Below are 13206 nucleotides of genomic sequence, written 5' to 3'. Positions count from 1 at the left end.
CTACAGGTACCAGAGCACCCGTAATGCCCCGCATGCTGGTACTTGTGGTTCCCCAAGTACCAGCATGCGGGGTAGGCTTGCTTGGATGTGTAGTACCACAGCTAAAGACAATATTAACAATTCTATTATTTTACACCACATTTACACTATAAACCCGGCACCCACTGCCCCGGGGATAGCCCCGAGCTATCAGCCAGGGTGGTGTGCCCTGGAGAGGGGAACCCCTTTATTAGGAAGGGTCCCCAGCTCCCCAGGGATCCCTGGCTTGGGCTGACTAGCAGTCAGGGTTGATGGTTTGGCTGGGGGGCCCAGTGAAAGAGCTCCTCTGGCTGTGGCATCAGCCCCCCCCCCAAGAAAAAGTCCGGTACTGGTTCTGGAAAGTACAGGGCATCCTACTAATTTTTCCTATGTGATTCCAGAACCAGGGCCAGTTCATAGCCCAGTGCTGGTTGCACTAAATATGTGGACCCCTACATCGTTTGTCCCCCATATTTTGGCAACCAGGACTGGTCCTGATTAGCCTGGTGCTGGTTGTGCTTAATACGGGGGACCCCTACGTCGTTTGTCCTCTGTATTTTGCACAACCAGCACTGGGTCACTAAAAGCCTGGTGCTAATTGCTCTTTTGGGTGGTTGGGGCATGCCATGTTTTTTGTTATACACAGATACAGGCTTCATGAGCCTGCATATGCCGCTGAAGCCGGCTACCTCCCCCGGGTCCATATATATATATATATATATATAGTATATGGGCCCTTAAATTAAGGCTTTATCGAATAATCAGCATTCTACCATTATAATTTTGTGAGGGGGGGGCATGTTGTTGGAAGGTAAACACATTAAAAGTTATTGGACATACTGAGCTAAAATTTGGCCTTTCCACCCAGAACCGCTGCTCGGTTCTACATGCCAATAAAAAATGAGAAATTTGCAATGCTCTAGGGCGGAATGCAGCAAAGTCGATAATGTGGTCAAACCCCCGAAAATATAGTTTACGGTGTTTGACTGCATTTCTCATATGTACTAAGCCCTGGAATGCGATACATTCCAGGGCTTGGATGTAGTGGGCAAATCCATCTTCTTATGCCATTACCCAATAGAATGCCTATGGGCCTCTCTTCGGGGCCTCACCCTGGATCCATCCCAGCACACCTCGCGCCGTGCTTCATAGACCCAGAAGTCCCTCATTCACAAAGCAGAGCTCTTACCGAGAGAACTATGCCTGCGGTCTCCTTCATGCATACTGGTGTAATTAATGCCTGCATGCATGCGAAAGATGGCGGGATACATTGCGAATGCGATGCATCATGCATCGGGCCCCTAAAGTGAAACGACTCTGAATTTTTCTTCCACTTCCCGTCTGAGTTATTTTGAGGTATATTTGGGGAGGCATAACTCCGGGTGGAGGACGAGTAAGTGGTATATTTACTAAAGCTTCTAAAAGAGACAAGTGGCAGTGATGTCCATAGTCACCAATCAGATTCTAGCTAACATACTGTGGGGTCTATTTATTAAGCAGTGTTAGGAGACAGAGTGAAAAGTGATAAGAAAGTTATAAGGTACCAGCCAATCAGCTCCCAACTGTCATTTTTCAAACACAGCCTGTGAGATGGCAGTTAGGAGCTGATTGGCTGGCACCTTATCACTTTTCACTCTGTCTCCTAACACTGCTTAGTACATAGACCCCTGTATCTTTTTTTGCATTCTAGAAAATGGTAGAATCTGATTGGTTGCTATGGGCAGCATCTCCACTTATCTGTGTTAGAAGCTTTAGTAAATCTACCCCTACATAGATATGTTTTCAGTTTAGGGCCTTTTGGGGTTAAGGTTTTGAGAAAGTTGCTATATATAATATATATATTTGCATAAGCTCACAATATTGATCATACAGTATCGATCATTTGCTGTTTCCATAAGAGCACGGCCTTTCTCTAGTGAGCACCATAATGATTGTAGGACATGCCTCCTGTCTGGTAATCCTATATATTATTCTGAGGGAAAGACAGTCTGAACAGTATGGTTTTCATGGCCATTGCTGATCAATCACACAAGCACTGTTGTCGTCAATCTTTATGATGAGAGAGGATTCTGTTTATTGATTACTTGCGGTTTCTGCTAAACAGAGATATAATATGTTATGTCAGGTTGTTGCATTTAATGAAATCATAGAAAGATCAAACTGTGCCTGAATTTTATAAATATCTTTGAAGTTAGATGTTGTATCTGGCCATAGACTCAAATGATGAAGGGAGGGAGAAATAAGAGGACTGGAAGTCAACTACTGGTTATGACAGGTTACTGGCACTGCCAAACTTCCTCTGAGACAGTTCAGGACCGCAGGACTGCAAAGCCAAAATATCATACAGAGAGCTGCTTATTTAAGTCACCATAGATTTCATTATATATTCAAGGGTGCCCCCTACCAGGGTCCAACCAAACACTCAGCAGCCCCGTGTTTAGTGACTACTATTGTATAGTGGTCACTAGAATGCATTGTTTTGTATCTTACTCACTAGAGCTCTCACTGTACTGCATATTGGTCACTAGAGCTCTCACTGTACTGCATATTGTCACTACAACTCTCACTGTACTGTATATTTGTCACTACAACTCTCACTGTACAGCATAATGGTCACTACAACTCTCACTGTACTGCATATTGGTCACTACAACTCTCACTGTACTGCATATTGGTCACTAGAACTCTCACTGTACTGCACATTGGTCACTACAACTCTCACTGTACTGCATATTGGTCACTACAATTTTCACTGTACTGCATATTGGTCACTACAACTCTCACTGTACTGCATATTTGTCACTACAACTCTCACTGTACAGCATATTGGTCACTACAACTCTCACTGTACTGCATATTGGTCACTAGAACTCTCACTGTACTGCACATTGGTCACTACAACTCTCACTGTACTGCATATTGGTCACTACAATTTTCACTGTACTGCATATTGGTCACTACAACTCTCACTGTACTGCATATTGGTCACTAGACCTCTCACTGTACTGCATATTGGTCACTACAACTCTCACTGTACTGCATATTGTTCACTAAAATGGTTTATTTTAATCACTGGCCACTAGATTGTTCTGTGTATTTTACATTGGCTACTAAGTTGCCCTCTGTATTGTACACACTCACTAAGGGCCTGAAGGAGGGAGTGCCATATGCCAGTTTGTGGTGTGTATTTTTTTGAGATTACCGCTGTTTGTCACTGTATTTCTCTCGCCATCTTCAGATGGTTAGAGTGATACAGTCCAGATTGCCATCATACATTTGTATCTCTGCGATACTAAACAAAATATGAATCTGGTGTTTATAGCCCCGAGTTAGATAAATGCAGTATTCCGACTGAGGGCACCCATCCCCTATACAGCATTTTTAGACTACAAGTCCCCTCATGCTCTGCAAGCCCAAACTGGGAATTGTTGTGCCACAGTGGCTGAAAATCCGTAGATTGACCACCCCTGGACTAAAGTACTGTTTACTATTTCAAAACATTTACTGAGATCCTTCCTGGCATGTAACAATTTGTTTTCCCCACAAACATATTTGAAATTTGTTAATTCATAACATTTAGCAATATTATGTGATGAAAAGCTGTGTTTTGTCCTTGGGAAGGCTCCATAACAATGCGGACAGAAGTTGATTGTTTAATTAGAATCGCAGGAACCTTCAAACAGCCAGAATAGCGCGTGAATCTGGCGACTAATTTCCTGCATTTCAGAAAACACAAATGAGCTGTCCACTGTATTGCGTGATGACTGTGTCTGCGGATTCGCATTACAAACAGCTATTTTTGCTCGTACAATATTCTTGTAAACAATTTCTGAAATATTTTGCAATACATTACGAAAGTTGATAAAAAAAGTCTAAAAATATTTACTAATATTTCATATGCTAATGCAGATAATATAATATTTGTTATATTATTATTTTTATTACTAATCATTTTACTTCCTTTTTTCAGTACGTAGGGCCAAGATATCCTATAGGACTCAATTTAGCTACAACAGTGTCTGCCTATGCAGAAACAAAGACAGCTGCTCCAGAGAAGCTTACAATCTACTGTTCTACCTAAATTCCTTTCCACAGAATTCTGTACATAATCACACATACAATTTTTAAAAGAAGCTGATTACTTTAGAAGAAGGAAACCCTTAGTCCACATGAGCAGTGATGTCACCTAATTCAGACACAAACCCAAGACCTCAATGTTACCTACTGTGCCATCATATCCATGAAAACATGGCCAATATTAGAGGTAACACTGGGGGAAGGGACTACTCGAACCTCAATTCAGCCCACTATGTTACCTATAGTCTTACGGATGTAAGATAAGGAAGGAAACAGCACAAAGGCACTAAGAAGAGACAGTGCAAAATGACCAGGATTATTTTATAGAGTAATAATAAAGACTACTTTAATGCTATTAGACTCTGCCATTGGGCTGTCCCACAATTATCTCTAACTTCTGAAGCCGATGCAGCTATGTATATTCAACCCAATGTTTTTTTATGTCTGTTCGTATGGGTGTAAGACAGAGCCGTAACTAGACTTTTTGGTGCCCTGTGCCAAAAAGAGCATTGGCGCCGCCCTCATTTTTCAAAGGGACATAATGCACCCAAAAAAGGGGAATGGCCTCATTGGGAAGGGCCAGGGAAGAGATAGGAGAGGCCAGGAGATGCTGGGGATGAAATAAGAGGAAGCTACAAGCAAGAATGATAATAAAAAGAAATTTGACAGGTCCAAACAGCGCCCCCTGACCTGTGGTGCCCTGTGCGATGGCACCGGCCGCACTACCCTAGCTACGGCCCTGGTGTAAGATACAGTATATTGATTTGTGATACCTATTACTGTAGATTGTGTTATTTGAATTCTTTTTTATGATCTAAAACCCTATTTTTTATCTAACTGAAAAACCTGCTACATTCTTACCAATTAGGCCGTTACTAAGCGCAGTGTGTTTTTCTCCTTTGTTTAAACTTCGCATTTCTGAAGTCTGACACTTGACTCCCCACATATGCTGCTGGCTCTACACGTGCCAATTTTCTACATATTAATTGATTAGCGCCGGGAGCTAGGTAGAGTTTCTACCACCTGCTGCTGTGTTAGATGCAGCTATGTGTAGCTCCTGCGGTAATCACTTATTGTTATTCTCTGTCTCGGAGACTATCCAAAATGGCTTCTGAAACTGTAAAAACAATGGGAGAAATTTAGTGAGCCGCCATAACCCATTTTTCGATGTTAAAGTGCAGAAAAGTGAATTTTGGGTGAAAAGATTTTTTTTGCCCTATTTAAGTAAACTGCAGGTTTCAGCAGGTGAAAAGTTGAGGAAAATCCCTATTTTTGGGTAAAAATGTCAGGACTTGGTTCAGGACCATTGGGCCACCCTCCTTTATGACTACTTAGGCAAACATCATCTTTTCATTCGCTTATTATGGCCAATAATTACATCATTTTTGGGGTGAAAATTTGCAAAGTGCAAGAAAATAGGTTAATTGACGTGGGACAGATATATAGGGGTGCTGCATGGATGAGACAGGTATATATGGATGAGACAGGTATATAGGGGTGCTGTATGGATGAGACAGGTATATATGGATGAGACAGATATATAGGGGTTCTGTATGGATGGGACAGGTATATAGAGGTGCTGTATGGATGGGACAGATATATAGGGGTGCTGTATGGATGAGACAGGTATATATGGATGAGACAGACATATAGGGGTTCTGTATGGATGGGACAGGTATATAGAGGTGCTGTATGGATGGGACAGATATATAGGGGTGCTGCATGGATGAGACAGGTATATATGGATGAGACAGATATATAGGGGTTCTGTATGGATGGGTCAGGTATATAGAGGTGCTGTATGGATGTTACAGGTATATTGGGGTGCTGTATGGATGGGACAGGTATATAGGAGTGCTGTATGGATGGGACAGGTACATTGGGGTGCTGTATGCATGTGACAGGTACATTGGGGTGCTGTATGGATGGTGCAGGGGTGCGGGTGGATGGTGTGGATGGTGCAGGTGATTTTGGATGGTGCAGGTGATTTTAAGGTTGCAGGTGGAAGTGTATTTTTAAGGTTTTTTTTAAAGTGGTTTAAAATGGTACAAATACAACACAATGACACAAAAATGACACAAATACATGTTCTGTCTGTCGCTATTCAGGATGTTGGGATGTACAGAATATTGACATGTTAATGTCAACAGCCAGTAGGATTTCTCGTTCACTTTACCTGTAAGCCTAACCTTAGACCAACCCTAACCAGAGCTGTAACTAGATTTTTTTGGTGCCCTGGGCAAGAAAGAGCATTGGCGTTGCACTCCCCACCTATTTTTAAACAATACACGCACACTAAAAAAATGATGAAGGGGTACCGATCCCATTGTACTACTGTTATCCAGGTGTCACTGCCAAATACAGTGTGAATCCAATGGCTGCAAGTGATGATACACAATAATTGTGCTGTATAACTCACCAGCTGTAGATGTAGGAGAGCGCTGCTTGTAGTGTATGTGCAGCAAACAGTGACAGTCGGGATATCCCTGTATGTGCCCTGTGCCAACAGCTGAACTCTCTGGCAAGATGGCTGTGTTAAGGGCTGCCATCAGAAACTGTGGTCAGATAGCTGAGTGTGTGTTATATAAAAGAGGATGTTACTGAAGGTGCTCAGGGAGGTGGCCAGATGGAGGGGGAGTTTGCCAGGAAGGAGATAGGGGCAGTCAGGAGATGCCGAAGATAAAAGAAGAGGAAGCTACAAGTAAGAATGATTATAACCAAAAAATTGACAGGCCCAAACAGCGCCCCCTGCCCTACGGTGCCCTGTGCCGTGGCACATCACATCACCGTAGTAACTGGCCAGAACCTAACCCTAACCTTAATTAGTGTCTAACCATATCTGCAGCCTTACTCTAACCCTAACACTAGCCCTACTCTAATTCAAACCCTAACCCTAATTGCAGCTTTACTCTAAACCTAATTGCAGCCTAACCCTAATCTAACCCTATCCCTAATTACAGCCTAACTCTAACCACAGCCTAACGCTTATCTAACCCTAACCCAGCTTATCTCTTACTGCAGCCTAGCCCTAACCATTATCAAACCCTAACCCTAATTGCAGCCTTACTCTAAACCTAATTGCAACCTAATCCTAATTGCAGCCTAACCCTAATCTAACCCTATCCCTAATTACAGCCTAACTCTAACCGCAACCTAACCCTAACCCTCATCTAACCCTAACCCTAATATAACCCCAATTGCAGCCTAACTCTAACCGCAGCCTAACCCTCATCTAACCCTAACCCTTATCTAACCCTAACCCAGTTTATCTCTTACTGCAGCCTAGCCCTAACCATTATCAAACCCTAACTCTAATTGCAGCCTAATATTAACCTTTATCTAACCCTAATTGCAGTCTAAAATGAACACTTATCTAACCCTAATTGCAGCCTTAATTTAGCCCTAACTGCAGCCCAACACTAAACCCTTTCTAACCCTAACCCTAATTACAGCTTAACTCTAACTGTAGCCTAACCATAACCTTTATCTAACCCTAATTGCAGTCTAACCCTTATCTAACCCTATCCCTAATTGCAGCCTAACTCTAACCCTTATCTAACTCTATCCCTAATTGCAGCCTAACTCTAACCCTTATCTAACCCTATCCCTAACTGCAGCCTAACCCTAACCCTTATCTAACCATATCCCTAATTGCAGCCTAACCCTTATCTAACCCTATCTCTAATTGCAGCCTAACCATTATCTAACCCTATCCCTAATTGCAGCCTAACTCTAACCCTAATTGCTGCCTAACTATAACCGCAGCCTAACCATAAACTTTATCTAACCCTAATTGCAGTCTAACCTTTATCTAACCCTATCCCTAATTGCAGCCTAACTATAACCCTAATTGCAGCCTAACGCTAATCCTTATCTAACCCTATCCCTAAATCCAGCCTAACTCTAACCCTTATCTAACCCTAACCCTAATTGCAGGCTAACCCTAACCCTTATCTAACCCTATCCCTAATTCCAGCATAACTCTAACCCTTATCTAACCCTATCCCTAATTGCAGCCTAACTCTAACCCTTATCTAACCCTATCACTAATTGCAGCCTAACCCTTATCTAACCCGATCCCTAATTGCAGCCTAACTATAACCCTAATTGCAGCCTAACTCTAACCCTTATCTAACCTGATCCCTAATTGCAGCCTAACTATAGCCCTAATTGCAGCCTAACGCTAATCCTTATCTAACCCTATCCCTAATTCCAGCCTAACGCTAACCCTTATCTAACCCTATCCCTAATTGCAGCCTAACCCTTATCTAACCCTATCCCTAATTGCAGCCTAACTCTAACCCTAATTGCAGCCTAACTATAACCGCAGCCTAACCATAAACTTTATCTAACCCTAACTGCTGTCTAACCTTTATCTAACCCTATCCCCAATTGCAGCCTAACCCTAACCCTTATCTAACCCTCTCCCTAATTGCAGCCTAACTATAACCCTAATTGCAGCCTAACGCTAATCCTTATCTAACCCAGTCCCCAATTGTAGCCTAACCCTTATCTAACCCGATCCCTAATTGCAGCCTAACTCTAACCCTTATCTAACCCTATCCCTAACTGCAGCCTAACTCTAGCCCTAATTGCACCCTAACTCTAATCCTTATCTAATCCTGACCCTAATTGCATCTTAACCCTAACCCTAATTACAGCCTAACTATAACCGCAGCCTATCCCTAACCTTTATATAACCCAAATTGCAGTCTAACCCTAACCCTTATCTAACTCTATCCCTAATTGCAGCCTAACACAAACCCTTATCTAACAGTAACCATAATTGCAGCTTAACCCTGGCCCGAGTTGATGTCTACAATTGAGTGTTGACATTCTGGTACCGAAAAAATGGCTGCCTACCAGGAAAGGCATATTGTTTATGTATGAGCTGATGTCTGAGGACAGATACAGAGGGCAGAGAGATTGCAAAATGCCACCTCAGAGTGTCTACCTAAATTTTGCTACGTGGCCCAATAGAGTACAGTTCCGAACCCAAAGACAGAATTTTATATTAACCCTAGAATTACAGGTAACCATGGGTCTGACACACCCGGCCATTTCTAACTTTCCAATAAAGAGCAATCAAGTGGCGACTTTGCCTGGCTCAGTAAAGATGTTGTTAGAGGACATTCTGCAAAACAATGAACCAATATCATCAATGTAACGTGTCACAAGCCGATGTGCCTGGAACATCGGGTAATGATCTGTTCTGTCTGTATTTGAATGAGAAAAAATCTTTATATTTTTCTGTTGTAGTTTCTTGTTTAGAACATATAGCAGCCACGTATTACACCACTGTACAATAAATGGTACTTTTCTGGATGCTATGGATTTTTCATCTTACGGTTATCACAGACCCAGGTTAGCTTTTATGAAACGATCTATAAGATTATCTTTCTAGGATTTCTAGCTTTCTAGGGTTAATATAATGAAATAAAACCAGTAAACCAGTAATAGATACAGTATTATGTTTTGGGTGGCGTTCTGTCATGTGACCAGCGCCATTTATACAAAGTTCGTGGGCGAGTTGCTGGCTGGACCTGTATATAATCAGAATAACAGGCAGAAAATACAGATAAAGCAAATGCACTTTTCCTCATTGTTTGCACCTGTGTTTTTCAACAAGTTTGTTACAGTCTTGGCAGAAGGTTACTTCAGTTCAGCCAATATATTTGTTATTATGTCCTCTCAGCGCTACTTTCTGTTCTGTCCTCCTGCCTCAAATATTAGCTTCTTTTTTCAATGTAAGAGCATTGATGGTAATCACACGTATTTTGCTTGTGGCATAATGGACTAATTTATTTGGCATGATGCCGCCTCGCCTCTTGTGTGTCATTCATTGCGCTGATAATTACACACTTTTACATTTCTTACTTTACCGACTGCTTTAGCAACAAAATAACAACTAACATTCACAAATATTTCTTCAGGTTTTCTATTCCTCCCTCCAGCTTTTCATCTTGTTCAAAATAACACTTAACTTATCCCAGGGCTCAATGCTCCAGCCATTTACATTATTATGAATAGAACAATTTAGTAGAAACATGTGAAAATTGGCAACACTAGATAGATAGATAGATAGATAGATAGATAGATAGATAGATAGATAGATAGTTATGAGATAGATATATAGTTATGAGATAGATAGAGATAGATAGATAGAGATAGATAGATAAATAGATAGATAGATAATAGATAGATAGATAGATATGAGATAGATAGATATATAGATAGATAGATAGATAGATAGATAGATAGATAGATAGATAGATATGAGATAGATAGATATATAGATAGATAGATAGATATGAGATAGATAGATATTAGATAGATAGATAGATAGATAGATAGATAGATAGATAGATAGATAGATATGAGATCGATAGATATATATAGAGAGAGAGAGAGATAAATAGATAAATAGATAGATAGATAGATAGATAGATAGATAGATATGAGATAGATAAATAGATAGATATGAGATAGATAGATAGATAGATAGATAGATAGATAGATAGAGAGATAGATAGATAGATAGAGAGATAGATAGATAGATAGATAGATAGATATGAGATAGATAGATAGATTTATAGATATATGATAGATAGATAGATAGATAGATAGATAGATAGATGGATAGAAAGATAGATAGGAGATAGATAGATAGATAGATATGAGATAGATATATGAGATAGATAGATAGATAGATAGATAGATATGGGATAGATAGACAAATAGTTAGATAGGTAGATTTGAGATAGATAGATAGATAGATAGATAGATAGATATTAGATAGATAAATAGATAAATTGATACTGTATAGAGATAGATAGATCTTATTTATAAGTCTTGCCCCATCATAAAAAAATATAAACTTCAATTAAAAATTAAATAATATTGCCTTTTATTATAATTTTTAAATGTTTTTTTCTCTTTATAAAAGTAAACAATAATTTTCCCACTAATAAATTAACAAAATAGTTTTACCCTTTAAGAGAATTAATAAGATGTTTTCTGAATACTTACCTAATGCATAGAGACTGCCTTCATTATGAATATATTGTGTTTCCTATCCTTTTAATTGGCCAAATAGATGCAGCATTTTTTGTACAGTTTTATGGCTGCTTTGAGCAAAATCCTAAAGTAAAAAAACTCCACCAAATCAACTAAAAAGAGATGGATATCAACGACGAGCTACAAAACCCCATCCAAACCGCTGAATAGTACATTTATCCCCAGCTGTCGAACGGAAGTGCAAATTGAAAGCATCATTTAATTTATTCAGCATGGTGCCTCTAATACCAGGTTATTATTATTATTACTATTATTATTATCCTTTATTTATGTGGCACCACATAGGGTCCGCAGCGCCTTTACAAAGTGGATAAACAAACAGTATGAACGAGACAAGTAAAAAGTGACCTACACCACAAAACATTGCAGAACATGGACAAGTTTATTTCCTGCAGCAGCAGTCATAGGGTGGGATGCGTCAAGTCCAAAAATGCGGTCAAAACTCTGAAAACTCCCATTTTCACAGATTCGACCGCATTCCCCATACAGTATGCATCAAGATCCGGACAGCTGATCTTTCCAGAGCTTGTACTCTATAGGCAATGCCAACTATAGGGTTTAGTATTGAAATACACACAGCTCTTAAGCCGCCGGTTCAAATACCGACCCCAGAAGCCCGACAGAATGAGATCCTAACATGACGAGGTAAGTAATCTAACCCTCCTCTGTCCCCTCCCAACCCTAACCCACCCTTACTAGTGCCCAACCCTAACCCACCCTTACTGGTGCCCAACCCTAACCCACCCTTACTGGTGCCTAACCCTAACCCACCCTTACTGGTGCCTAACCCTAACCCACCCTTACTGGTGCCTAACCCTAACCCACCCTTACTGGTGCCTATCCCTAAGTCCCCGCCAGTAGTGAATAAACCCACCCTCCCAGCACCCTAAACCTAAGTTTCCCTGGGGGTGTGCCTATCCCTAAGGCCCTGCCAGTAGTGCCTAACCCTAACCCACCCTCCCAGCACCCTAAACCTAAGTTTCCCTGGGGGATGCCTAGACCTAACCTCCCCTCGGGGGTGCCTAACCCTAACCCCCCTCCCCGCATGCTAACACTAACATTCCCGGGGGGGATGACTAACCCTAACTCCCCCTGGGGGTGCCTAATCCTAATCATCCCCAGCTAACAGCACATACTTACCTGCAGTCTGGTCATTCAGTATTCCGGTGGTCAGGATGCCGATGCAGGTATCCTGATGTCCATCGGGATATCACTGTCGGCATTATGCTGCGCGGTGGGATTGCAGCATTGGTATTTCGACTTCCGGCCTCATGTCCGCCGGCATAATAACTAGATCCCATCTATAGATAGTGTTGCTTAATAGAAGCTTATAGGCTTCATTCCCGAGAGTGATCCAATAGGATCCCTCCCCGTTGCCCCAGGGACTCCCGGGTCATAAACCTAGAAGTCCTCACCGAACAAAGGACAGCTCCTATAAGAAGGACTTTCATTTGAGATTTTAATCACAATTATACATGCATATGGCTTTACTAAACGCCGCTATGCATGTGATCAGTGGCGGTACAGTATGTATTCATTCATTCATCAAAATGCAATGTTTAATATATCTCGCCTATGACAACCAAATGAGCAGAGGCGAGGCCAAGCCAAAAGGTTTGATGCTGTTGTTTGCAGTGAGCAGAAGATTATGGTATAAGTGAGGGAAGGAGAAGCACATGAGGGAAGAGGGCCCTGCTCGTGAGAGCTTGCAATCTAAAGGGGAGTGGGAGCTGCTTTAAGGGAACACTGGTGAGAACTATTTTAATCTTATCCACCTTTCCTGGACTTTAGTTATGATGACAAATCCTTCTTCAATTCAAGCAAGAATTGTAAGGCGGGCAAGTGATAATTATAACGATGATTGTACACAATGGCTCTTATTTAAGAGACAGTGGCCATACAGTATAACTCACATCATCACCCGTACCTCGGGCTGGGACATGTAATCTTGTATCACGTGTGATTGAATTGACCTTCAAATAGTTGTGTTGGGATCTTTTCTTGTTCAGTTTTATTTTTGCCAAAGTGTTGCTT

This window comes from Taudactylus pleione, unplaced genomic scaffold, assembly GCF_031769625.1.
Source record: "Taudactylus pleione unplaced genomic scaffold, aTauple2 ptg001107l, whole genome shotgun sequence".
Classification (NCBI taxonomy): domain Eukaryota; kingdom Metazoa; phylum Chordata; class Amphibia; order Anura; family Myobatrachidae; genus Taudactylus; species Taudactylus pleione.
Note: the sequence above shows the minus strand (reverse complement) of the source record.